Here is a 25,706-nt window from a genome sequence, read left to right as displayed (position 1 = left end):
CATATTTAAGCTATTTCCCTTTTCTGTCGCTATTTGAAGTGAGCTGGCATTATAAAGTATTTTCCTTTGGAACATTTGGTATGATGCTTTCTCAACATTCAGCTTGCTGTACCAAAGTATTTGAACACATTTATTTATTTATCTTGATTTGGATTATAAAATTGCTTTTCTAAAGGATGAACCAATCTACCTTAAGCCCTTCAAGGAATCATGCTGCATTCTTTTGTGCTTTCATTAACCCTGCCCACTTGCTCTCTTCACGACTAGATTTGAAGAGTTAGCTCTTATTTTCTATTTAAATTTAAGATTTCTTTTCTCGCTGGACGTTTTTCTTGCTATTTCTTCCATTTTTTATTTTTTTATTGTTTGAAATATTTTAAAATACATGTCCCTCTTCAGTGCTCTCATAAAATCCTACGTGTTCATGTGTCATTGTAATAACCTTCTTCAGGACAGGATCAATGGCTTATTTAACTTATAAACCCAGCTCCTGTCACTATACAACATATAAAATTGATACTCAATAAGCACTTGTTGGGTGAATATATAAATCAATACAGGTTACCAATAATGTATGGGTGTTGCCAAGTTTCTGTAGCACCTTAATATATAGTTTGATTCTTTTTGCTAATTGAATAGATGTAAAATGTCCCATTGACTATACTTTTTATAATTTTTTTTAAGTTTTAGTTTATTTAATTTTGAGAGAGACAGAGACAGCTTGAGCGGGGGAGGGGCATAGAGGGTGGGATAGAGAGAACCCCAAGCAGGCTCTGCACTGTCAGTGAAGAGACCCATGGGGGGCTCGAACTCACAAAACCATGAGATCATGACCTGAGCTAAAACTGAGAGTCAGAACCTTAACTCACTGAGCCACCCAGGTGCCCCAATTTTTTAAAAATTAATAGTCATGGGGCTTTGGGGTGACTCAGTTGGTTAAGTATTGGACTTTGGCTCAGATCATGATCTCACTGTTGGTGAGTTCCAGCCCTTATTGGACTCTGCTGTCCACACAGAGCTGTTTCAGATCCTCTGTCCCCCTTTCTCTCTGCCCCTCCTCCACTTGCACACACGCATGCTCTCTCTCTCAAAAATAAACAAATAAAATAAAAATTAATAGCCAAGTTAACAATCTATGCTTATTATTTTAGTTTCCTCTTATGTGAAATTTATGTCTTTATATGTTTGAAATGATCATAGTAGTGTGGTACTTCTTATTCTACTCACTTTTAACCCATCTGTGATTTTTTTATTTAACCACGTGAAAGATTTGAAATATGCTGAATTATGTCTGCCTCTCCACTATTTGCTAATGTGTGTTCAATTCATCTTCCTTCAATTGAATTCCATCTGTGAACCCACCATATATGAAGCCATAACAAATATAAAAATCAAAAACACAGTCCAGACTTCCAAGAAGCTTAGAGAATACAATATAATGTGACAGGCAACATTATGGTACTTACCACCTAAAATTAGAGCAAAAAGGAAACACAGTCTATGTTTTTTGTAAGAACCAGGTCAGACTTTTTACAGAGAAATTTTGACACATGAAAAAAGAATAAATTGCATTTCAGAGTGGTAACAGCATATCCAAAGGCACCTAATTTTGATAGAGTTTTAGAGAAATGACAAATAATTTCACAATTCTGGACTCAAGGTCGGTGGGGGAGGTGGGGGAGATAGACAATGAGGCTGGATATTTAGGTACAGCTAGATTATAAATATCATAGTGTTTATATTAAAAAGTTCAGTATTTTATTCTGAAGTTTATGAATGGGGAGACAAAAAAATTTAAGACATGGGGATAATACTATTAATTGTGCTTTCACGTTGTTAACATTAAATACAAAATGAAATTCCTTGAGCAAACTGTTTCTAAGCCATGTAACCAAAACTAAAAACTTATTTCACGAATTTAGGTTATTTCTTGTAAATGCCTCTGATAATCATAAAAGAAACTGAAACTGTCTTCCTAAAAATTGTATGAAGTCACTTTTAACCAATCCCCTGCTGTCTGAAAATCCCCTTTTGTAACTATCAGTCATTGTCAAAATTAAACAACTTCTTTATTTTCACTTTATAAGACATCCTTTAACTTCATGCCCTTGAGCTTCATATCAGTCTTTGAAGCCCTTAGTTTGTGAATTGTTCTACATGCACAGTAAACTTTTGCTAACTGCTATTTATTGATTTGGTGGTTTTAATTTTTTCTATTTCTGGATTTTTCAGAATATAAACAGATAAAACAGATTTTTTTACGTAGTTAATTTTATTCAACAGCCTTATTATTTATAGAAAACATTTTTTATCAGGTTGCAACAATAATCACACATATTTATTGTAATTAAAGTAATTCATATCAGAGGTACTCAAAATCCAATTAATTGGGTCCCATCATTATTTTAACACCATTGTTCAATATTCCAATTGTTTCCAATTTTTAAAAAAGATCTTATAAATAATATGGTAGTGCACATATTTGTACATAAATATTTATGCAGAGGTTGTTGTCTCTGCCAAATTACCAAGTAACTTATAAAACACATTTCCTCCTCTATCCCTGTCCCTTCAATGTCAAACACCCTGATAAGTGCTAGTCAGGGAGAACCTTTAACTCAGTGATTGGGAAATGTTTCTACATCCACCAGAGGGCGACAGAGCACAGTTTGCAAAATATTACTGTTCGGTAGTTTCCAGGCTGGAGTAATTTATGTCTAGAGTTGCTGACTTATTAGACTGCATCACACATCCAAGCTACTGCCAGAACCCCTGTTATCTGTTATTTGTTCAAAAGGAGAAAGTGACCATAGCTTCTGTCTTCACACAGGGAGAAACCGGGGCATACAGATCAAAAGATCCAGGAATGACTTAAAGAATTGGAAGGGACTCTGGATGTCTCATTCTTTTTGAGCACAAGCCCAAAATGCAAGGAGAGGACAAAAGTGAATTACCCATTCTTACACCTTTCAGAGTTTCAAATGGAGATTGAACCAATGATTTCCTTTCATTTTGATAAAGTAGGTCACAAGTGAGATCACTGTGACCTTGGACCTCCAACTTTTTTGCATTTCCTTGACTTTATAAAGCAGACTGTCTAAATACAGCCTGGAGGCACACAGCCTAATGCAGCAGTCCTTTGCTCACATTACAGTAACTGGAGACTCAAAAGAGGGAGGGATTAAGTCCCATTACTTACATATTGGTCAAAGAGAATTTCCAAGTTCTCCAGTTCCTGAGGTTGCTAAGAATCAAAACATAGGAAAACATTCTTATGACCAGGGCTTACAAATTAGCACAAATCTATCTCAGATTCATTATAGATTTAAAACGTACTATTTAACACACCCTGTATGTTTATTACTTCTCTTTTACTCAAATACACACACAATCATAAATATAACTTTAGGAAAACTTATGAAGGATGATCATTCCCTAAAATAAAGCATTTAGTTTAGTCATACTGAATGTAAACGCATTCAGATGGTGACTGTTGTTTGCATAATTGTCATGACCACTATGGGTCAGTTACCAATAAATGTCTCTAATTTTTATGGCATCCTAAATGGCGGTGTTTTGGAGTGATGGGGGTCCAGGGCCGATGGTCAAGAAAGAAGTCTTGAGAGGTCTTTGTTGCAAAAATGGTGACTTTATTAAAGCACAGAGATAGGCACTGTGGGCAGAAAGAGCTGCATTATAAGTGTGAGGGGTGACAGTTTATATACTATGGAGTTAGGGGAGGTAAAGTCAAGAGGAAGTTTCTTAAAGGGATTTGCATATGCTAAAAAAAGACTCACAAATTACTGGAAGCCTAGCTATTGTCAAGCTAAGGTTGTTTTTCCCTCTAGCAAAGCATTAGCATTAAGACAGTAGGGAGTTCTTGGAGGTTAGGCTATTGATAAGATTGCCTTTTTTTGTACTTTACTAAGATATTTGTAAGCTAATGGAGACTCAGCTCCTGTGACCTCTATCCTTTCAACCATTTGTTTTCTGTCCTTACCTTTGTTCTTGGGCAACCAGGAGTTCCTGAAGACTATCACCCATACCCCATGGGCAGGTGGGGCTGGGGGGCGGGGGAAGGGGTGAGGGGTTAGTTTCTGCTTTGCCCTCAGCTTGCCTTATGCTCCTTCATCACTAAATGTAACAGCTTATGAGAGTTTATGAGTGTATTTCAAACCTTTCTTATGATTTGCTAAAACTGAATCTCATTTATTCTACAATAAGGTCTGTGAAACTTTGTAGAACATTGACATGATTATTTTGCTCCCTTGCTAAAAATTTCATTAGTATGTTTCCATTTTCTATTGAGTCCAAGGCTGGCGTGTTGTTTGATATTCAAAACCTTTTGGGATCTGCTCCAAAGTTGAATCACCAGTCTTGTTCGTATTTCCCTTTCATACATGACTTGTCCACGGGCCAACCTAAATTACTTCAGAATTCCTCAAAACAGAGCAGCAAATTTCTCCAGCACAACCCTTACTTACAATATTCTATTGCTATATGAGGCCATGTTTCACACTATGCTGGGCCATAGATCATGAATTTTAGTGCGTTTCTCACACATGCCCTCTTTTGTTGACTCTTGAGTCTTGGTTTTGTTCCTTCTGTGTGGTATATCACTTTCATTCTTCTTTGTAGATCCAAATCATTCTCATCTTTCAGGACACTATCCAAACAAAACCTTCCTTGATATTCCAAGCTAAAAGTGTCCTTTCTCTACTCTGAAGTTGTTACAGCAAATACTCAGTGCCCAGGAAGAGACGCATTTGGGGAATCAGAAAAGACTGCTGGCCCAGCAGAGTCACCTCCAAAGGCTGAGTCCCAAACCTTGGCATCGGCCTCCTTTTATGGCTGGGATGGTAGGGAGTTGAGAAACAAAAGAAAAAGGGGAGGGGGCACTTATTGGTGGTGCTCCAGGCAGTTGGTGGACACAGGGGACAAAAAAGATTACAGAAACCAGAAGTGTGCAATGGGAGTATCCAGCTTCGGGAATCTGGCCAGACCCTTTTATCTTGTTTTTAATAGCTTTTCTTCTCGAAGTCTCTTCCTTGGAAGTACAGATAGCACTCCTAACCACTACTACTAAGCTGAGGAAAAAGCATGAGGGGAGGGAAATAAGATGACAAAGGTTTTTTAAAATAAGCTGAATAACTGATGCACTGGAATGAATCCCTACTAAGAATAAAGAAGTTTATATAAAAGAATAAAATCAGAGTGGATCTGTCAACCTTAAAAGTAAAACAGCCAGTTACTTTACCAGAAAAATGGCTTTATTCAGGAATAGGAGAGGAATTGCAACTTTGGACACACAAGCTATGACAGACCATAGGCAAGTCTGGAGATCAAAGGATAAGAAAGTTAGTTTATAGAGAAAAGGATGACGTTGGGAGGGGCTGCTGTGAATCAAAGTCCATTGGAGGAAAGCAAGAGATCAAGGGGGTGAGGGTTTCTCATGAAATGTGACAGTGGAGTTGTGGTATTTTCTGATTGGCTAAGCTTATTGCCAAGGAGAAATTCTCTCTTCCTCTTGCTGGAGTAGTATAGTAGGCTTCTTCCAGTTAGAATGCAAGGTGTGTTTCTTCCTGGGGGAGTCTGCAACTAATGAGGAGTGGTACGGAGTGAGAGCTCCCCCTTCTGGCCTCCCCCGACTCCATGCTAAATGAGATTTCCTTTATTTAATTTCATAGAAGCACTGAAAGATGAACTGAAAATATACAAATGAAAGCATGATTGAATAATGTAAACAATTGCTAACTCTTTTCAGAAAAATGCATTGGATAAAAGTGGCTTAAAAGTTAAAAATGTTGAAATCTCTTGATTGAAGAACAAAGTTGACTACCTTTAATCTGACTTAATTACTTAAGGGGGGGAAAATGGAATAGAATCCTGACTGGTCAGGCCCTTCTCTAATCTTGAATTATACTCAAAAGAGAACTTATCTCAGTGAATTAGGTATGTATAAAGACTTCTTCCTCTGAGAATCTCTATCTCTGTATATATAGAGAGGCATATATGTCATATATATTTATGATAGTCATTATATACAGATACATATATGTATATATGTGTATACAGTGGCTAAAAACTATACATATATGTTTGTCTTTATCTTTAATAAAGTTACATCTTTAATTTACATATATATATAATTTTATTCAATTATCCAAAAATATTGGTTTTCAGAAGAGTCATTAGATTGGAAGTTTTTAGATATTTCATCTCTCAAAAGGAATGGTAAATAATGTGATATCATCAAATCTTAAAGCTATATATTTTAATAACCTATGTTATGAAGAAAGTATCTTAGGATGGTGTGAGGCCAGCAGTAGCAAGCTTCCTTAGGAAATGAAATGTAATTCTTCCTTTTCAATTTTCTGTAATTATAATCATGTCATCAAAAAAAAAAAAAACATGGATTTTGATTTTTCACCTAAGTACTTTCAAGAGTTGAGTTTTTGCTACCCTACTTGAACGGCATCCCAGTTTTCTTTAATAAGAGGATCATTCTCAAGATTATTTCTGTAGTGATGGGGCTTCTGGGTGGGTCAGTCGGTTAAGCGTCCAACTTCAGCTCCGGTCATGATCTCGCGGTTTGTGAGTTCAAGCCCCGCGTCAGGCTCTGTGCTGACAGCTCAGAGCCTGGAGCCTGTTTCAGATTCTGTGTCTCCCTCTCTCTCTCTGACCCTCACCCGTTCATGCTCTGTCTCTGTCTCAAAAATAAATGAATGTTAAAAAAAAAAATTTAAAAAAAAAGATTATTTCTGTAGTGAATACTGAATGCCTAGGGTCACAGCACATGCATTTATAAGTGCACTTGGAACCCATAGTGACACTTGCAACACAATCAGAGAGGCTACCGGAGAATTTGTGATTTAAAGAAAGAACTTTCTATGTGCCTGTCTCTGAGAGGGACCAGTCTACCTGATACTGTGGTTTCCTGGGCCTTCATTTGTGTTCTCTATTCTCAGTGCAACACTGAAGTTAATTTTTGCCAGTATAGTTATTAATGGGTCTACAGTGGAAATGTGTTCGACTTCTATCTTATTTGGAGTCATTTCCTCCATCTTGAATTTAATGAACAAAGGCAGTTTGAGACAGAAATGCATTCCAAGCGTTCCACAGACTTAAGTAAATTTTGTTCTCCAAAAATAGGAACAAAGTAATACAATTTTATTACTATGTTATATAGTTATAAACAGTACCTACACCATTAAGGGGTCAAAACTCTCAATCAGGAAAGCTCTCAGAATGGGGTAAATGGGGTGAGTGGGGTCAGCTGCTCTCTGCTATATTCATTAGTGGCCACAAATAAAATAAAGTGGTTAGAAATTAAAATTTGTTGATGGAGTTCTTGGACCGCATTCTGAATATCTTTGTTAAAAGAAATTTGGAACTAAGCCTGAAGTATTCAAAACTTACCACAGAACAAAATTACTCTTATTTTCCCCAAATAAAGGCAAGGCAGATGGTATTTTGTGTTATGTATTTATATAACTGTAAACTGTGTTAATCCTAGAGGTGATACAAATTTCCAGTCGTGGATATTTCCACAATGAAATGTGTAGGATATTTAAGTATTGGGAATGTTGATGGTTTGGGTGAATTTGGCAACACATGGTAATTGGTTCCTTTTTACAGTCGGTTTTTTGAAAGTTTCCCTTTCTTCTTTAGCAGATGAGTAAAGATGTACAGACGAATTTTCTTCATCAGATTATGGGATTTTGTTTCCCTTTTACTGTTTAAGTCTTCCTCCATCTGATATTCATTTGGATACATATTGTAATTTTTTAAATGTTTCTTTATTTTTGAGAAAGAGAGAGCGGCAGAGAGAGAGGGAGACACAGAATCTGAAACAGGCTGCAGGCTCTGATCTGTCTGCACGGAGTACGACGTGGGGCTCAAACTCGTGAACTGCAAGATCATGACCTGAGCCAAAGTCGGGCGCTTAACTGACTTAGCTACCCAGGCGCACCCATTTGGGTACATATTGTGAGTTTAGATGTTTTCCTCCCAAAATCAATTTTCCACGTTTTATAATAAGCCTTTCTTTTTCATTGTTTTTTTGTTTGTTTGTTTGTTTGTTTTTGAGAGAGAGAGAGAGAGCAGGGGAGGAGCAGGGAGAGGGGGAAGCAGAGGATCCGAAGGGGGCTTACACTGACAGCAGAGAGCCCAATGTGGGGCTGACGTGGGGCTCAAACTCACCAACCCACGAACCCTGAGATCATGACCTAAACTGAAGTCAGATGCTTAACCGACTGGGCCACCCAGTGCATTGTTTTAAGGCAAGCACTCCTTTAAATATTAAGTTCTAACATATGTTTGTTCTTTGTTTTTTGTTTTTCTTTTTAATCGCTCTGAATCCTTTTTAAGGGATTGGTGTGCTGATTTCCAATCAGTAAATAGCTACCCCTGGTTTTAACTAATGATGCTTGAAATCTTCTGGGCCATGTGGAGGATGTGATCATTCATTGTTAAAATTTTTTTCTTCATATTCTCTGAGAGCCAGGACCTCTAGCACTGAAAGTACACTCGTCTTGTAAGGCTGAGGGACATCTGCTCAAGACCAACATACAATTGCAAGGGTTGGGTTTACCCAAGGTAAGGGTTTACCCCAAATGTCTTTCTAGGACCTGTCCCATTGAGTAGCTAGGGTTTTTGTCCTCCTGTGCGCTTCTAGTCTGACATGCCAATATTCTCTGCAAGGAAGACAGATTCATAAGAGCTTATCCGTCCGTACAGCCTTTGGAGCCTAGCTTTCAGAACTTTACCCAGCAGAGCAGAGTCCCAGGGAATCTTCTGAATCAGCGGTGAACCTCAGAGACATAACAGCTGTATTAGTTTCCTATTGCTGCTGTAAGAAATTACCACAAGTGTAATGGCATAAAACCATGCCAATTTATTGTCTTAGAGCTTTGGAGGTTAAAGGTCCAAAGTGAGTCTCCCTGTGCTAAAATCAAGGTGTTGACAGGGCTGGGCTCCTCCTCAGCTGCCATTTCTCCGTTTTCCTCTCCTGCCTCCCTCTTGCACTTGTAAGAACATTTGTAATTACATTGCACTTACTGCCATCATCTAGGAGAATCTCCTAATCTAAACATCAGTTAATTAGCGGGGTGCCTGGTGGCTCAGTCAGATAAGCGTCTGACTTTGGCTCAGGTCGATCTCACAGTTCATGAGTCTGAGCCCCTGCGTCAGGCTCTCTGCTGACAGCTCGGAGCCTGGAGCCTGCTTCAGATTTTGTGTCTCCCTCTCTGTCTCTGCCCCTCCCCTGCTCACATTCTGTCTCTCTCTCCTTCAAAAATAAATAATATTTAAAAAAAAATTTTTTTAAGTCAGCTAATTAGCAACCTTAACTCTATCTACATCCTTGATTCCCCTTTGCCACTAACCTAACATATTCACAGGATCTGGGGATTAGGACATGGATATCTTCGGGAAGCATGAATCTGCCTACCATACCAGCTGATAGGTTTCTCCCCTGCTGAGCATTCTGATTCCATCATTAGTCAGGTCTTCCTGGACAGGAATGTTAAACATGCTCCTAAGGATCATCAGGAACACTCAGTCTACCCAAGCAGGGTTTCTGGATTTCATAAGTAAATCCACCTGTCCTTCTATGTCCATCAAGAGTAGGTTGCCAAAAATGTCACCCTGAATGCTCATTCACAAATTGAGGGATCTGAAAGCCAATAAATTTCGTTGGCTGCTTAAAAATATTGGACAAGTCTTTCAGATTACCCCATTTTGTTTCAAAAATTGATAGTTGAGTTGTTGCCAGAGGTGAAGTAGAGAACCTGAGAGTTTAAGTCTGGCTCTCTTGCTTGTTTTGAATCAGACAAGCATTTGTGTTTTACAGGTAATTGAAATTGACGCCTGAGCCTGTTGCCATGACAATTTGTGCCTGTTGCTATAACAACAGACATCTTCCCAGAAAATGGATTTGGTAAAAGCAAAGAAACAAAACAAACAAAAATGTTCACTCAACTAATCAAGGTCTACAAATTATCTTGACTACCTAGTCTTTGGCCCTGCACAAGGCCGTGGGGATAGACTGATTTTAGAAAGACAGCTAAATTGTTCCTGCTTTTATGCAGCTTTGATCCTGGCAGAGAACCTGATGTACTTCTGCGTTAACCATTTTGCTCAAGAGAGCAAAAAGCAATAGTCTCCAGTAAGACAAGTATGAGTTAAGCCTTTGGAGTGAGTCTAAAAGTCAGAGAGCGCAGCAAGCAAAAAAATTAATTCGAAAGGAATTTAAGTTTTGGTAAACAGAAGAACAGTCAAAAGGCTGGAGCCAGGCGATGGTAGGAACCGAATGGGAGCATTGGTATAGCAAGTAGAAATGGATCTAGGATGTGTGCCTGCTGTTTGACTACTAGTTGTTCTGAACCCAATTTCCAAAAGGAGGTGGGGAAAGAATGATGTCCTCACACATCCAAGCAATTCTCTGACGTTAGCCGGGTGTCCTACAAAATCCAGCTCAGTTCTGACACTATCTACCTGGAGATAACATCAGATCCCACAAGATAAGCTCTCCCACATACACACATTTTGGAGGCCAATTGCAAGTCTGGGTTGTTACCTGGGCTTCTGACCAACTGGCTACAGATTGGAGGTTCCCATGGCCCCCCTTTTGGGGGTTGAATTCATTTATTAGAGCATCTCACGGAACTCAGGGAAATATCTTACTTACTGGATGACCAGTTTGTTATAAAAGGATAGAACTCAGGAACATCCAGATGGAAAAGCTGCGTAGGGCAAGGTGTGGGGATAGTGCACAGAGTGCCCATACCCTCTCCAGACATGCCACTTTCCTTGCAACTACAGGCGTTCAACAACCTGGAAGCTTTCCGAACCCCGTCCTTCTGGGGTTTTATGGACGCTTCGTCACTGAGCCACGGTTGATGAAATCCTTGGCCAGTGCTGACTCACTCCACCTCTAAGTTCTCTTCTCTCTGTAGAAATCAGAGTATAAGACTAAAAGTTGCAACCTTTTATTCATTGTTGGCTCCCTTGGCAACCAGCCCCCATCGTTAGGTGCTTGCCAAAAGTCAGCTCATTAACAGATATGGTGTGTGGAAAGGGGTTTGTTAGAAGTAACAAGACACCCATTTCACCTCTATGCTCTGAAGTGATCTCAGGAACTGTGGATGAGGGACCAAATATAACAAACGATGCCCCCATTACTCTTATCTCTCAGGAAATTCCAAGAGTTTGGGGACCTGTGAGCCACGAACTGGGGACAAATTTCCTGATCATTCAGGAATATATTTGGTCATTCACATAAATTCACAGAAATCACAACATCAGAACTTGCTAACTCATTTCATAGGCAAGTCACGGGGTAAATGAGGGTATATTCAGATACATTTATTCAATGGAAATCTATATAAACATTAAAAAGGCAAAAGTAGGGGCGCCTGGGTGGCGCAGTCGGTTAAGCGTCCGACTTCAGCCAGGTCACGATCTCGCGGTCCGTGAGTTCGAGCCCCACGTCGGGCTCTGGGCTGATGGCTCAGAGCCTGGAGCCTGTTTCCGATTCTGTGTCTCCCTCTCTCTCTGCCCCTCCCCCGTTCATGCTCTGTCTCTCTCTGTCCCAAAAATAAATAAAAAACGTTGAAAAAAAAAATTAAAAAAAAAAAAAAGGCAAAAGTATTATTAAATAAGAAATTTGAAAACTGTGTCGAGATACAGAAAATGCATATAGTGTTACGTTAAGGGAAAAATAGGATTTCGTAGCTCGTCGATTATGAAAAAACTCACATTAAAAGGATATGGGGAGAAATTGGAACCCTCGTGCTCTGTTGGTGGTAATGTAAAATGTAAAATGGTACAGCCGTTGTGGAAAATGGTATGGAGAGTTCTTGAAAAATTAAAACCAGAACTAACCTATGACCCAGCAATTCCACTTTTGGTACATATCCAAAAGAATTGAAAGCAGGGTCTCAAAGAGATATTTGTACACCCATGTCGATAGCAGCATTATTCACAATAGTTACAATGTGGAAACAATGTGTGCCATCCATAGATCAACGACTGGCATATGCATACAATTGGATATTACGCAGCCTTAAAAAGGAAGTAAATTCTCAGTATGCTACAACACGGGCAGAAAGTCATGATGCTAAATGAATTAAGTTAGCCACAAAGAGACAAATACTACATGATTCCACTTTACGTGAGGAAGTCAAAGTCATAAAGACAGAGAATGTAATAGTAGTTGCCAGGGTCTGAGGGGAGGAGCGAGGGGTGGTTATTTTTAATAGGTGAAGAGTTTCATTTTACACGATAAGAAGAGTTGTGGGGTAGAGAGTGACAGCTGCACAATGTGAATGTATTTAACACTCCTGAACTGCACACTTAAACAAAGAAAGGATACATGAAAGTTTTATTGGAGTGGGGGGAGGGGAGGAAGAGGTTTTTCCTTCTCTTTTTCTTTCTTTCTTTTTTTTTTTTAATGTTTATTTTTGAGAGAGGCAGACAGACAGAGTGAGAGCCCGGGAGGGGCAGAGAGAGGGAGACACAGAATCTGAAGCAGGCTCCAGGCTCCAAGCTGTCAGCACGCAGTCCGATGTGGGGCTTGAATCCACAAACTTCGAGATCATGACCTGAGCCAAAGTCAAGATCCTTAACCGACTGAGCCACCCAGGAGTCCCTCCTCTTCTTCTCTTTCTCCAGTAATAGAATTATAAGCTTTTTCGTTTTCTCCAAAATTGATTTTGTGTTTAAATAGCAACTTTTATTGTCTTCTTATGATTATGAAACTAATGCATGAAATAGGAAAATATAGAAAAATGCAAAGAAGAAAGCATTTTTTTCTGGTAATATCACATAAGCCATAATTAGTTTCAATAGTGTGTTTAGTGTTCTTTGTTTTGCAAATATGTGTGTATATATATATATATATATATATATATATTTTTTTTTTTTAACATTCAGAACTCATTCCAGGATATGGGCTAGAAAAGCTTGCTCGGGACCAGTGGGTGAGAAGGGGGTAGATCATGGGGACTAAGGTGCAGGACAAAACTTTTAACTATTTAAGTCCAGACTGGAGGTCCTGAATACTAGGTGAAGATAAGGAAGTAAGTAGGAGTATGCATGTAGAAAGAGAGAGAGAAAGAAAAGGAAAGAAGAAAAAGCGAATTTCTTTTAAAATGAACACATTTGGGGTGCCTGGGTGGCTCGGTTGAGCACCCAACTCTTGATTTTGGCTCAGGTCATGATCTCAGAGTCGTGGGATTGAGCCCTGCACCGGGCTCCATGCTGGGTGTGGAACCTACTTGGGATTCTCTCTCTCCCTCTCCCTCTGCTCTCCCCTGCTCATGCTCACTCTCTCTTTCTCAAAAATTAAAATAATTAATTAATTAATTAATTAAAATAAATAAAGTGCACAGTGACCACATTGAGAGGAAGGTAGAGCCCTGCCTTTCAAACTGATGTGGACAAGGATTAATCCAAGGTGAGCTTGGGGTTCTTGATGCAACAGAATTAATAGGGTTTATCTTTATGAAGTTGGAATGACTGGGAATTTTGAGGATGAAAAATAGAAATGATGTTACTATGGAAGAGAATAAAATATTCATTAATCAAACTTTTAAGTGAAATTAACATAAAATGGAAGCTTAGAAAATCTCTAAGATTAATGCAGATAATTTCAAGTTAACCATCTTCCCTCCTCATCCCATTCTACAGAATTTTCTCTTCCCACCCATTAGAATTGCTTCTATGTCTAAATGTCTAAACAGACATTTAACAAATACCAACTGAATTACTTCTCCAGGGTGTCTTGAGGGAGAAAGAGATTTGAGGGTATTGGGCTGATCTTCAGCCAAATCAAAATCTAGAGAACTGTTTCTATGTATCTTCTCATCTGCCTTTTTGTTTCTCTTTCCCTCAACCATAAACAGGCACCTCTCATCTCCTTTCTGTTACTTCAGGGGGAAATTTGCATTTAAAAAGAGAATATAGAATTTGGGAAGAAATTCATTTTTTAATGGCAGAATTCCTGGCATGAAAAAGATAAAATACTTTGGAACAGGTGTTCTGACCAGCATGATTGAGACTATACTTTTACAGAGACTTTAAAGGTGGCTCTGTGTACACATTTTGTGTTCACTTTCCTTGTTTTATTATACTAGTAAGCATGTTAACGGGAGGGGGGAGCATGGGTGGCTCAGTTGGTTGAGGGGCAGGCTCTTGATTTAGCTCCAGTCATGATCTCATGGTTTGTGAGTTCCAGCCCCACAACAGGGATCTGGGCTGACAGCACAGAGCCTGCTTAGGCTTCTCTGTCTCCCTCTCTCTGGCCCTCCCCTCACCCCCACACACCCTAGCTTTCTCTCTCTCAAAATAAATAAACATTAAAACAAATTTTTAATGAGTTCACAGGATCTGAATCCTCTTTAAGGAACATTAGTAGGCTATATTTTATTGCTTCCATCATAGACTGGCAGGCAGCAGGTGTCCTGCCTCCCACTATCTCCTAATTGGGCATTCAGAGCTCAATACGTGAGTAGGCTCAATAAATGTATCTTGTAAATATTTTGTTAATATGAATTTCAATATCCCTAAAGTAAAAGTTGTTTTTACTTTAAAACCTTTCAGTTTGCTCCAGGGTATTGCGGGAGGGAACGGAAAAGATCTCTGGGAGTTGTGAGGTCTGACTCTTCTTCCTGAAACTAATTATTGAATAAAGGGAACAGCTCAACTGAAAAGAGAGCCAAAGTGCTGGTTGACTCAGAAAAATTTGTTTCTAATTAACAAATAAAGGGGAAGGAGGAGTTAAAGCCTAGAGTCCCACTCACTTTGCTGTTGCTCCAGCAAAAGGGAACAACCAGGAACACAGAGGAGCTTTTCTTTTCTTTTCTTTTTTTTAATTTTTTTTTTCAACGTTTATTTATTTTTGGGACAGAGAGAGACAGAGCATGAACGGGGGAGGGGCAGAGAGAGAGGGAGACACATTATCGGAAACAGGCTCCAGGCTCGGAGCCATCAGCCCAGAGCCTGACGCGGGGCTCAAACTCCCGGACCGCGAGATCGTGACCTGGCTGAAGTCGGACGCTTAACCGACTGCGCCACCCAGGCGCCCCTAACGTTTATTCATTTTTGAGACAGAGAGAGACAGAGCATGAATGGGGGAAGGTCAGAGAGAGAGGGAGACACAGAATCTGAAACAGGCTCCAGGCTCTGAGTTGTCAGCACAGAGCCCGACCCGGGGCTCGAACTCACGGACCGCGAGATCATGACCTGAGCCAAAGTCAGACGCCCAACCGACTGAGCCACCCAGGCGCCCCCAGAGGAGCTTTTCTGTTGTGATGGTGAACAGTCTCAGACAGATTTGTACAGGAAGCCTAGCTTTAGGGGATGTTGCAAGAAATATGTTAATTAAATGTTTAAACAATAGTACTACCAAGCTACGAATTCATAATTCACTAATGAGAAACTTTTAAAATCCCAAAGGCTTCTCCCATTAAAAATGGGGTCAAAATTAATTTACATAAGCTGTGAGTAAAATCAGATTTGGTTAGGCAGTAACAGCAAAAGAGAGGGATGCCTGGGTGGCGCAGTTGGTCAAGCAGCAGACTCTTGATCTTGGCTCAGGGCATGATCTTACAGTCATGAGTTTGAGCCCCCAGTCGGATTCTGCATTGATGGTGCAGAGCCTCCTTGAGATTCTGTCTCTCCTTCTCTCTGCCCCTCCCCTTCACATGCTCTCTCTCTCTCTCTCTCAAAATAAATAAACTTTAAAAATTTAAAAGACGATAAAAAGAAGAAAGCAAAAGAGTTATTGTGATGGGGGCACCTGGATGGTTCAGTCGGATAAGCTGCTGACTTCAGCTCAGGTCATGATCTCACAGTTTGTGGGTTGGAGCCCCACATCGGGCTCTGTGCTGACGGCTCAGTCAGTCATATGCGCTCTCTCTCTCCCTCTCTCTCTAAAAAAAATAAATGAAATGAAATGAAATGAAATGAAATGAAATGAAATGAAATAAGTAAAGTAAAATAGATAAAATAAAAATTAAAAAAATTTTAAAAAGGGATATTGTGATGATGGCTTAGCATTCCTTTAAAAATGGATGCAGCATTTGTCTTCACTTTTAAATCATACACATATACTTATGTATATACATGTATGTATATGTACATACATGTACATATGTATACATATGTACATATATGTACATGTGTACATGTGTCTATGTATGTACATATATGCATGTATACTTATGTATATACACATACATATGTACATATGTATGTGTATATACATAAGTATATGTATATACATGAAGAAGAGGGGAAAATGCATTCCTACTGTTATCACTTCTCTAAGGCCTTGAGTAAATTTGAAACCACCATGGGGCTCTTGGATCTTTTAGGGGATGTTCCTTTCCCCAACAACAGCCTTTGGGATGTTTCTGAGATTCCTCCAGAAGGTTAATTCACCAGGCTCTATGCAAAACAATAGTGTAGCTTGAGAGGAAGTTTGTGAGCTGCTAGACCAAGGGGCCATGGCCCAGATCCAGTGAAAAATCAACACAAGGAAATTCATACCCATTTCTTTACTTGGTTCAGGAAACTTCCTAGAAAAGGGGATGGAGGCAATAGGTGCTAGAAGGAGGCATCAGGTGGATGTTTGGGGACAGAGCTTTCTCTTCAGGTCTTGCTTCTTTTCTTAACTTTGATCATCTGTCCTCTTTGCAAGTTTGCCCAGCTAACACACTCAAAGTTTCCAGTTCTTTCATTTATAGCCCTGTACTGTTTTATTCTGGAAAAAGATATGGAGAAAGATGTGAGACTTCTTATTGCTGTGCGGCCCTTCTTTCTTGCTTTTCTGTTGCTGTGCCCCAGCTGGTTCCTAGATGGTATGTCCCATCATATCTCACTATGGGACCAGAGCCCTCTGCCATGTATGTTGGTGTGCTAAACACAGCACTGATGGCCCTGGTTACTATTTCTTTCATTAAGGGTGAGAAAAAAAATGTCCTTTTCCAGGATATTTTATTTTCATGGGTTGGCATTAATAAAAGTAAGTGCTCTTACTTAGTACCCATCTGTTCTTAGCTGGAAGATTCCTAAGCATCTGAAAAGCAGTTTCTTAATATTTAACCACAAAATCCTCAGCCTCATAGCCTGGCCCCATCATGTTCCAGTTGTGTAGTCTTGAATGAGAAAGATGTTTTTTCATCTAAGCCTTAGGAATTCATCAATAAAGTGGGAGTGATAACACAAAAAGCACAAGATTGTTTTGAGTATTAAATGGGATCATTTTGTATAGCATTTAGCATCGTATCTGACAAGTAGTAAGGGCTATATAAATAATAATCTTCATACTATTGACCCTAAGACAGAAACTGGAGGAACAATCGGTAAAGAGGCTATTTAAAGCAATTATATACTTGGTATTTCCAAGGATTCAGAAAATTCTGGAAGGAAACATTGCTATTAGGAGTCACGTCTAGGGTTTCTTGGGAGGGGATTGTGGAGGTGAACTCGTGTAATATCACGATGAATCAAGACATTTTCGAGTATAGTGCTCAAGTCAGAGGTGCAAAGGGTCGAGGTGAAATTATGCGTACTTTAGGCAGTTAATATGACAGATCCAGCAAAATCCACCTTTGCCGTCTACAGCACTTCAGATATAATCACAATGCTTCCGTGTAGCCATCTGTGAACCAAAGTAGATACCTTTGATGTATATCAAATAAGGAAGATATCACATAAGACCAAGTATAATAATAAATATTTCATTTATAATTGTTTTTATTGAAAGAGCAGAATTGCTTGGCAGGAGATGAAATGAACATTGGAGTTTTAACAAGTGTAGTGAGTCCAAGTGAATGTTGAGGAGAAAAGGTGAAGGTTCAGGTGCTAAAGAAGAGGTAGCAACACCTTTAAAGTTACTGGTAGAAGGAAACAATACCCATCGCGGTTTTTAGCTTCAGGAGGAACCATGCAGCTCACATACTCCAAAGGCTGTCAGACTTTTTCCAATGGAGTTTTGCCCAGATATCTAATAGATAAAGTACGTAAAAGGGAAGTCCTCACTTTACTTAACTTGGAAGACTTAAATTCGCTGGAGCCCTGGGGCTCTTTGAGTCTTCCTTGGAAAACCACTGGTTCAGTCTAATAACTTGCCTTATAAACCCACTGTTTTATCACACTTTTAATCACACTAGGAGCCATGAGGTCATGAAATGGAAACGTCTACTCTGGGACACTAGTCGCAAAGCTTTCACTTTCCTTGCATAGGTGGGAGCTAATCACATTTGCCTAAGTACCTACAAGTGGAGAAAATGGGAATGAGGACAATCATGGGATGGAGAGGAAAACATCTTTGTTGATAAATTCTATGTTATTCCACTTTTATACAGTTGAGAAGGAAAGAGAAAACATTTAGTCTGTTAACGTTGAAGGAGGCAAGATCCTATTATGCTCCCTCAATCAGTCACTTAAAATCCCGTTCTCCTATTTATTGTCTTTCCTCATAAGCTTCGTCTGACACATAGTGTAGAGGGACATGACCTGGAAAAGGTAGACAAAATGCTGCAGTGGCAAAGACCAACTGTCTTCCTTGTAGTGGCAGAAGGTTCTCCACCGAAGAAAGGCAAAACCACAGCGACACAGACCAGGGAGAAGGGACTTAGGTAATACAAGAAAATCAAATAGACAAAGCAATGAAGTATTGTGATAGAGTGAGCCATGCCATTCAGCGTGTGCTGAAATTTCAGCAATCCACGTGAGGATTCCAGAAAAGTATTCCGCATGTTGGGCCAGGAAGAATTCCATGTCGTCAACCCATCCATCCACTCTTACTATCTCTCAGAAACGTGGTTTGTCCTGTGCAAAATTGTTTTCAGGGCTGTTTTAACTTCCTTCTTCCTCAAGGTATAGATTAAAAGGTTCAGCATTGGTCCTATGAGATTCATCAGAATTTGAACCTCAGTTCCCAGCATGGAGTTGGGGTGGGCTGCAGGTAGACAGTGATGATGGGCCCATAGGCACAAAGGATGGCAATGAGGTGGGCACTGCAAGTGGAGAAGGCCCGGCGGTGGCCCTCGGTTGAACGAATATGCAAGATGGAGATGGTGATGCGAGTGTAGGATAGAAGGATTAGAAAAAAGCAGAGGAGAGATACCAAGCCAACATTGGTGAAACTCACCCTCTGGGCTAAGGATGTATCAGCACAGGCCAATGGCAGGAGTGCTGGAATATCACAGAAGTGGTCCACTTATTGGGACCGCAGCATGGCAAAGTGAAGGTGAGCAAAGTCAAAATGCTGGAATGGATATACCCCAACACCCATGTGCCCACAGCCAGGGCCCCACAGAGTCTATGGTTCATGATGGCTGCCTACCACAGAGGGTAACAGCAGCAAAGTGGCCATAGGCCATCACAGTATACAAGAAGCATTCAGTGCTTCCAAGGAAATGGAAGAAGGAGACCTGGGAGACACAGATCTTGTACAAAATGAGGGGGCCCATAAGGTACAGTGGCATTTTAGGGCAGGTCACAGAAGAGAAACTCATGTCAAAAACAGACAAGTTCCCCAAGAAAAAATACATGGGCGCGTGAAGGCAAGTGGAAGAAAGAACAGCCACGAGGATAGACACATTTCCCAGCAGGGTGCAGGCATAGACGGGCAAGTACAAGACAGAAACTATAGTCTCCAACCCCTCTGTGTGTGGAATTCCCAACAGGATGAATTCGGTCACCACTAATTCTTCTCCATGAGAGCCGGTTCTAGGGGAGTTTTTGAAAAGGAAGCAGAGGACATGATGTCAGCAAACATCATGGGGAAATGAAATAAGTAATTGAAATGATGGCATTTTGGTTCCAAATTAAGGGAAAATTGCTTATGGTCCATATTACAAGGCATTTTAACTAGAATATAGTTCCCATAGAAAACTTAGTTTCTATACCAAAAATTTTTATTATGCTGATTCTAAATGTAAATATTCCTTATTAAAACAATATTTAAAACACAAGCATCTTAGGAGTGCCTGGATGGCTCAGTTGGTTAAGCATCCAAACTTGGCTCAAGTCATGATTTCACAGTTTGTGGGTTCAAGCTCCATGTCGGGCTCTGTGTAGGCAGTGTGGAACCTGGAACCTGCTTCAGTTTCTGTGTTCCTCTCTCTCTGCCCCTCTCCCACTTGCGCGCTCTCTCTCAAAAATGAATAAAGATTAATTTAAAAAGCATCTTAGAGCAAAGATTTTCAAAGGGAAGGACAGGGCCCACACAGACATGTGCTCCCTCAGAGATATAAGAACCCTCAGAATCAACCAGGGGCATTTCGTATCTCGCGATATAAACTACAACTTGAGACTCACTGTATTTATTTATCACTACTATAGGCAACATTATATTTTCTCTCCCTCTCTTTTTTTTTTTTTTTTTGAGAGCCATAAGGGTGGAACAATCACGGCTTTACAGCTGGAAATGCTGACACACCATGATCTCAGTTCATTGAACCCTCACTTTAAGTTTTGACATGAATCTATAGAAAAGAAAACATCTGACCATAAACACCTCTTCTAAATTGAGGTTGTTAGAAATGGAAGAACTCGGGATCTAAATGTGTTTTTTCTCCTGACACCATCAGTCTTTCCACCAGATGCATCTGTGGTGGACTGTGACATCACTGTGGTCTCGTCAAATTTTGTCCCAGGGTTATTCACAGTTTTCCTGTTGATGTCACCAGGCTCTGAAAAATGTTCCTGCTCCTCCTTAGAAAGCAATGGAAAGCCAACCTGTCTCCCCATCTTGCAACACCAACACCACCACATAGGCACTAAGATACAAAGTCTGGGGAGTAAACACTTCTTGATGTGCACTGCTGTATCCTCTGTGCAGAAAACCATGCCTAGCACAGAGTAGGTTCTTAATAAACGCTTGATGAATGAAGCAGTGAACTGACTCACTCAATGATTGGTAAAATTGGATAACATTCAGTTATTTTGTCTTGTCTAAGGACTTACATGAAACCATCAGATATTAGTCCCCATACAACCTTGTAAAGAAGCACGATCATAGGGGCATCTGGGTGGCTCAGTCAGTTGAGTGTCCGACTTCAGCTCAGTTCATGATCTCACGGTTCATGAGTTCAAGCCCCACATCAGGCTCCGTGATGACAGCTCAGAGCCTGGATCCCGCTTTGGATTCTGTGTCTCCCTCTCTCTTCCCCTTCCTCACTCACACTCCATCTCTCTCTCAAAAATAAATAAACATTAAAAAAAATTTTTTTAATGAAAAAAGAAGCATTTCTCTGTTGACCTTCATGGCATCTGTACCCAGGAAGAAGTTCTGCACTGTACTCTAATAGGTGACCAGACCCGAGATAAGAGCTGCACATAATCTATACTACCTCCCCCAAAGTCCTGGATGTTTTGTCAAGAGGAGTCATATATTACAGTGACTCCTCTTGACTGAAGGTGTCCAGGTCTAGGCTCATTTAGAATATCTAATCTTTTATAACCATTTTGAATCAAGCCCAAATCATTGGTTATAAAGGCAATAACAAGGGTGGAGTTTTTGAGTTGGTGGGCCAACATGATGAGTTGAAAGACAAACCAAGCAAATAATGTCCTATTTTTGTGCTTAATAGCTCCATGTTCCTATTCATCCTGAACTCTGAGACCATTTGTAAAGCAAGGACTCCAAGTTCTGCTCTCTCCTGGACATATGAGAAAGTAAAGAGGAGTAGAAAGAACAAGATGAAGATAGCACTTATTAACGTTACTGACAAGGAGGAGATTTGATCCTTTCACCAGCTGTCTCTCCAGGATCTTCTCCCAAATTTGCCTTTGATGTCACAGGGTAAACCTGGGTCAGGGATCTCCTCCCATTATCCGAGAATCCCTTTCTTCTTAGTGAAATAAAGCTGAAATGTACCTCTGTCTTCTTCAAAGATTTATTCCAAGACACTAATAGCTACATTGTTTTCTCTTACGTGGAAATGTAAATGCCCTTGGAGGCCCTTGGGATCCCATTCCTGAGTGAACTCTGACTCAAGGGGGTTGTTGAATAAAAGGAGTAATTAGAAGTAAATAAATGACCTAGTTGAAACAGAATATGCTCATGTTGCCTCTTGTGGGATTAGTGCAAGGTGAACAAGATAGAATCTTATCTGTACTTTCTATTTCTGTGGTTGACCCAAGGAAGTGAGAGAAAAGCAGAGGGGTACAGCTCAATATTAGGACAAATGTAGAAAGCATTTTCCCAGTTTCAGGGTATAGTAGTAGAATTAGAAGTAACAACTATATTATAGCTCAGGCTTTTAAATATCCAGTTTCAAGTACTTTCTCTTGAATTGTTCTCCATAGCTCTTCTCCTAACTTTTGGGTGTTGTTTTCTAGTATTTTGATTTAGAAATATAATTTCCATGATCAGACTCTCCAACAAGCAGCTCTGTCAATTGGCAAAGCTGGCTTCCCTCAACTAGGACTTGTTCTCCACATGGGTTTTCTGGAATGGTATTAACATATTAAACAACAAATATTTATTAAGAATTTTTACCACTATGCCCAAGACACGTTTGCAGAATCTGGAATTTCTCTTCTAGGAGGGGTAATCAAGAAACTTGCCACTTGAGACCAGATGCTGGAAATGTGAGAATTGTTCACTTTTCATGCACAAGAGCGTTATAGTTTTCAAAGAACTAAAAAAATAATAATAATAAAATAAAATAAATCAAATAAGCATAAATTGATGAAGGAGAGAAAGCAAAAGGAAAAGGGATCAGCAATGCTAAAATCTGGCTCTCTGAAAAGACTAAGAGAAGAGATATACATCTGTAAAGATGATTACTGGAAAAAACAGAAAAGGCACATATAAACTTTATTTGGGGGGCACCTGGGTGGCTCAGTGGGTTGAACGGTCAACTTTGGCTCAGGTCATGATCTCACGGTTCAGGGTTTGAGCCCCGTGGCGGGCTCTGTGTTGACAGCTCGGAGCCTGGAGCCTGCTTCAGATTCTGTGTCTCCCTCCCTCCCTCTGCCCCTTCCCCGCTCATGTTCTGTGTGTGTGTCTCTCTCAAAAACAAATAAACATTTAAAAATAAAAAATAAATAAAATGAACCTTTAAAATTATCAGTAAATTATGTTTACTGGTTAATTAATGAAATTTTAAAGTAACTATAATGATTAAATTTTGAAGAAAAGTCATCAATTCAAAGCAGTCTCTGTATTGGATGTCAATGTGGAAGCTGCTGGGGAACAAGATCAGAAAGCCCCCCACTGTCCCTTGCAAGATGACCAGCCACTGGGGCTCTGTGCTGGTACACTGCATCCCTGCCCCTAGAGGCCCTGGCATTGTCTCAGCCCCTGTGCCCAAGAAGCTACTGATGATGGCCAGTATTGACGACTGCCACAGCTTGGCCAGGGGCTGCACTGCCATCCTGGGCAGCTTCACCAAGGTCACTTCCGATTCCATTTTCAAGACATACAGCTGTCTGACCCCTCACCTCTGGAAAGAGACTGTATTCACCAAGTCTCCTTATCAGGAATTCACTGACCATCTTGTAAAGACCCACACCAGAGTCTCCGCATAGAGGACCCAGGCTCCAGCTGTGGCCACAACATAGTTTTATACAAGAAAAATAAAGTAAAGCCTGTTTAAAAAAAAATCATAAGAAGAATGGATCAATCCTAGTAGTTGTGGGGACAGATATAGACGACAACCACAGGGCATTGTGCATATCAAAGGAGACCAAGAGAAGGGGTATCGAAGTGGAGGAGTGGACCTTCCTCCCCACCAATGCTATAGTGTTTTTTTTGTTTGTTTTTGTTTTTTTTTTCTTGAATTGGAAATATCTGTTTATTTTATTTTATTTTTTTTATGAAATTTATTGACAAATTGGTTTCCATACAACACCCAGTGCTCATCCCAAAAGGTGCCCTCCTCAATACCCATCACCCACCCTCCCCTCCCTCCCACCCTCCATCAACCCTCAGTTCTCGGTTTTTAACAGTCTCTTATGCTTTGGCTGTCTCCCACTCTAACCTCTTTTTTTTTTTTCCTTCCCCTCCCCCATGGGTTCCTGGTAAGTTTCTCAGGATCCACATAAGAGTGAAACCATATGGTATCTGTCTTTCTCTGTATGGCTTATTTCACTTAGCATCACACTCTCCAGTTCCATCCACGTTGCTACAAAAGGCCATATTTCATTTTTTCTCATTGCCACGTAATATTCCATTGGGTATATAAACCACAATTTCTTTATCCATTCATCAGTTGATGGACATTTAGGCTCTTTCCATAATTTGGCTATTGTTGAGAGTGCTGCTATGAACATTGGCGTACAAGTGGCCCTATGCATCAGTACTCCTGTATCCCTTGGATAAATTCCTAGCAGTGCTATTGCTGGGTCATAGGGTAGGTCTATTTTTAATTTTCTGAGGAACCTCCACACTGCTTTCCAGAGTGGCTGCACCAATTTGCATTCCCACCAACAGTGCAAGAGGGTTCCCGTTTCTCCACATCCTCTCCAGCATCTATAGTCTCCTGATTTGTTCATTTTGGCCACTCTGACTGGCGTGAGGTGATACCTGAGTGTGGTTTTGATTTGTATTTCCCTGATAAGGAGCGACGCTGAACATCTTTTCATGTGCCTGTTGGCCATCCGGATGTCTTCTTTAGAGAAGTGTCTATTCATGTTTTCTGCCCATTTCTTCACTGGGTTATTTGTTTTTCGGGTGTGGAGTTTGGTGAGCTCTTTATAGATTTTGGATACTAGCCCTTTGTCCGATATGTCATTTGCGAATATCTTTTCCCATTCCATTGGTTGCCTTTTAGTTTTGTTGGTTGTTTCCTTTGCTGTGCAGAAGCTTTTTATCTTCATAAGGTCCCAGTAATTCACTTTTGCTTTTAATTCCCTTGCCTTTGGGGATGTGTCGAGTAAGAGATTGCTACGGCTGAGGTCAGAGAGGTCTTTTCCTGCTTTCTCCTCTAAGGTTTTGATGGTTTCTTGTCTCACATTTAGGTCCTTTATCCATTTTGAGTTTATTTTTGTGAATGGTGTGAGAAAGTGGTCTAGTTTCAACCTTCTGCATGTTGCTGTCCAATTCTCCCAGCACCATTTGTTAAAGAGGCTGTCCAATGCTATAGTGTTAAGTAAGTCCCTTCCCGCCCCACCAAAAAAAAAAAAAAAAAAAAAAGTCCCAAAGTTTAGAATCAATTCTGAGAAAATGAAGGATGAGGGCAGAAAGTTTAAAATAGACTGGGTTTGGGGCACCTGGGTGGCTCAGTCAGTTGAGCGTCTGACTCTTGGTCAGACTTCAGCTGGGGTCATGATCCTAGGGCAGTGGGATTAAGCCCCGCATTGGGATCTGGACTGAGAGTGGAGCCTGTTTAAGATTCTCTCTCTCTCTCTCTCTCTCTCTCTCTCTCTCCCTCTGCCCATCTCTCTGCTCACACGCGCGCTCGCTCTCTCTCTCTCTAAAAAAATTAATTTAAATAAATAAATAGACTGGGTTTGTAACTTGAACATAACAACTTCGCAACTTGAATATAACAAATGCGACTTGAATGTCACTGGCTTCAATGTAACTAGAATATTTTTTCTAGCATTTGGTAGAAATGGAGGTTCGAGATAAAAATAAGCTTAGTTAAAGGAAAGTAAAGGAAGTGACATTTTGCACATTGTATACAGAATGGCAAAAAAGGAAGGAAGGAAGGGAGGGAGGGAGGAAGTTAGTTTGTAGC

At 40.2% G+C, this 25,706-nt stretch overlaps 1 pseudogene; it reads right to left on the bottom strand.

Moving 5' to 3' along the window:
* Positions 1-18,815: 18,815 nt before the first annotated feature.
* Positions 18,816-20,766, bottom strand: LOC125177289 (putative olfactory receptor 10D3; annotated as a pseudogene).
* Between the last annotated feature and the right edge of the window lie 4,940 nt (positions 20,767-25,706).

This window comes from Prionailurus viverrinus, chromosome D1, assembly GCF_022837055.1.
Source record: "Prionailurus viverrinus isolate Anna chromosome D1, UM_Priviv_1.0, whole genome shotgun sequence".
NCBI lineage: Eukaryota > Metazoa > Chordata > Mammalia > Carnivora > Felidae > Prionailurus > Prionailurus viverrinus.
The sequence above is the reverse complement of the archived record's forward strand: the minus strand, read 5'-3'. Positions and strand labels throughout refer to the sequence as shown.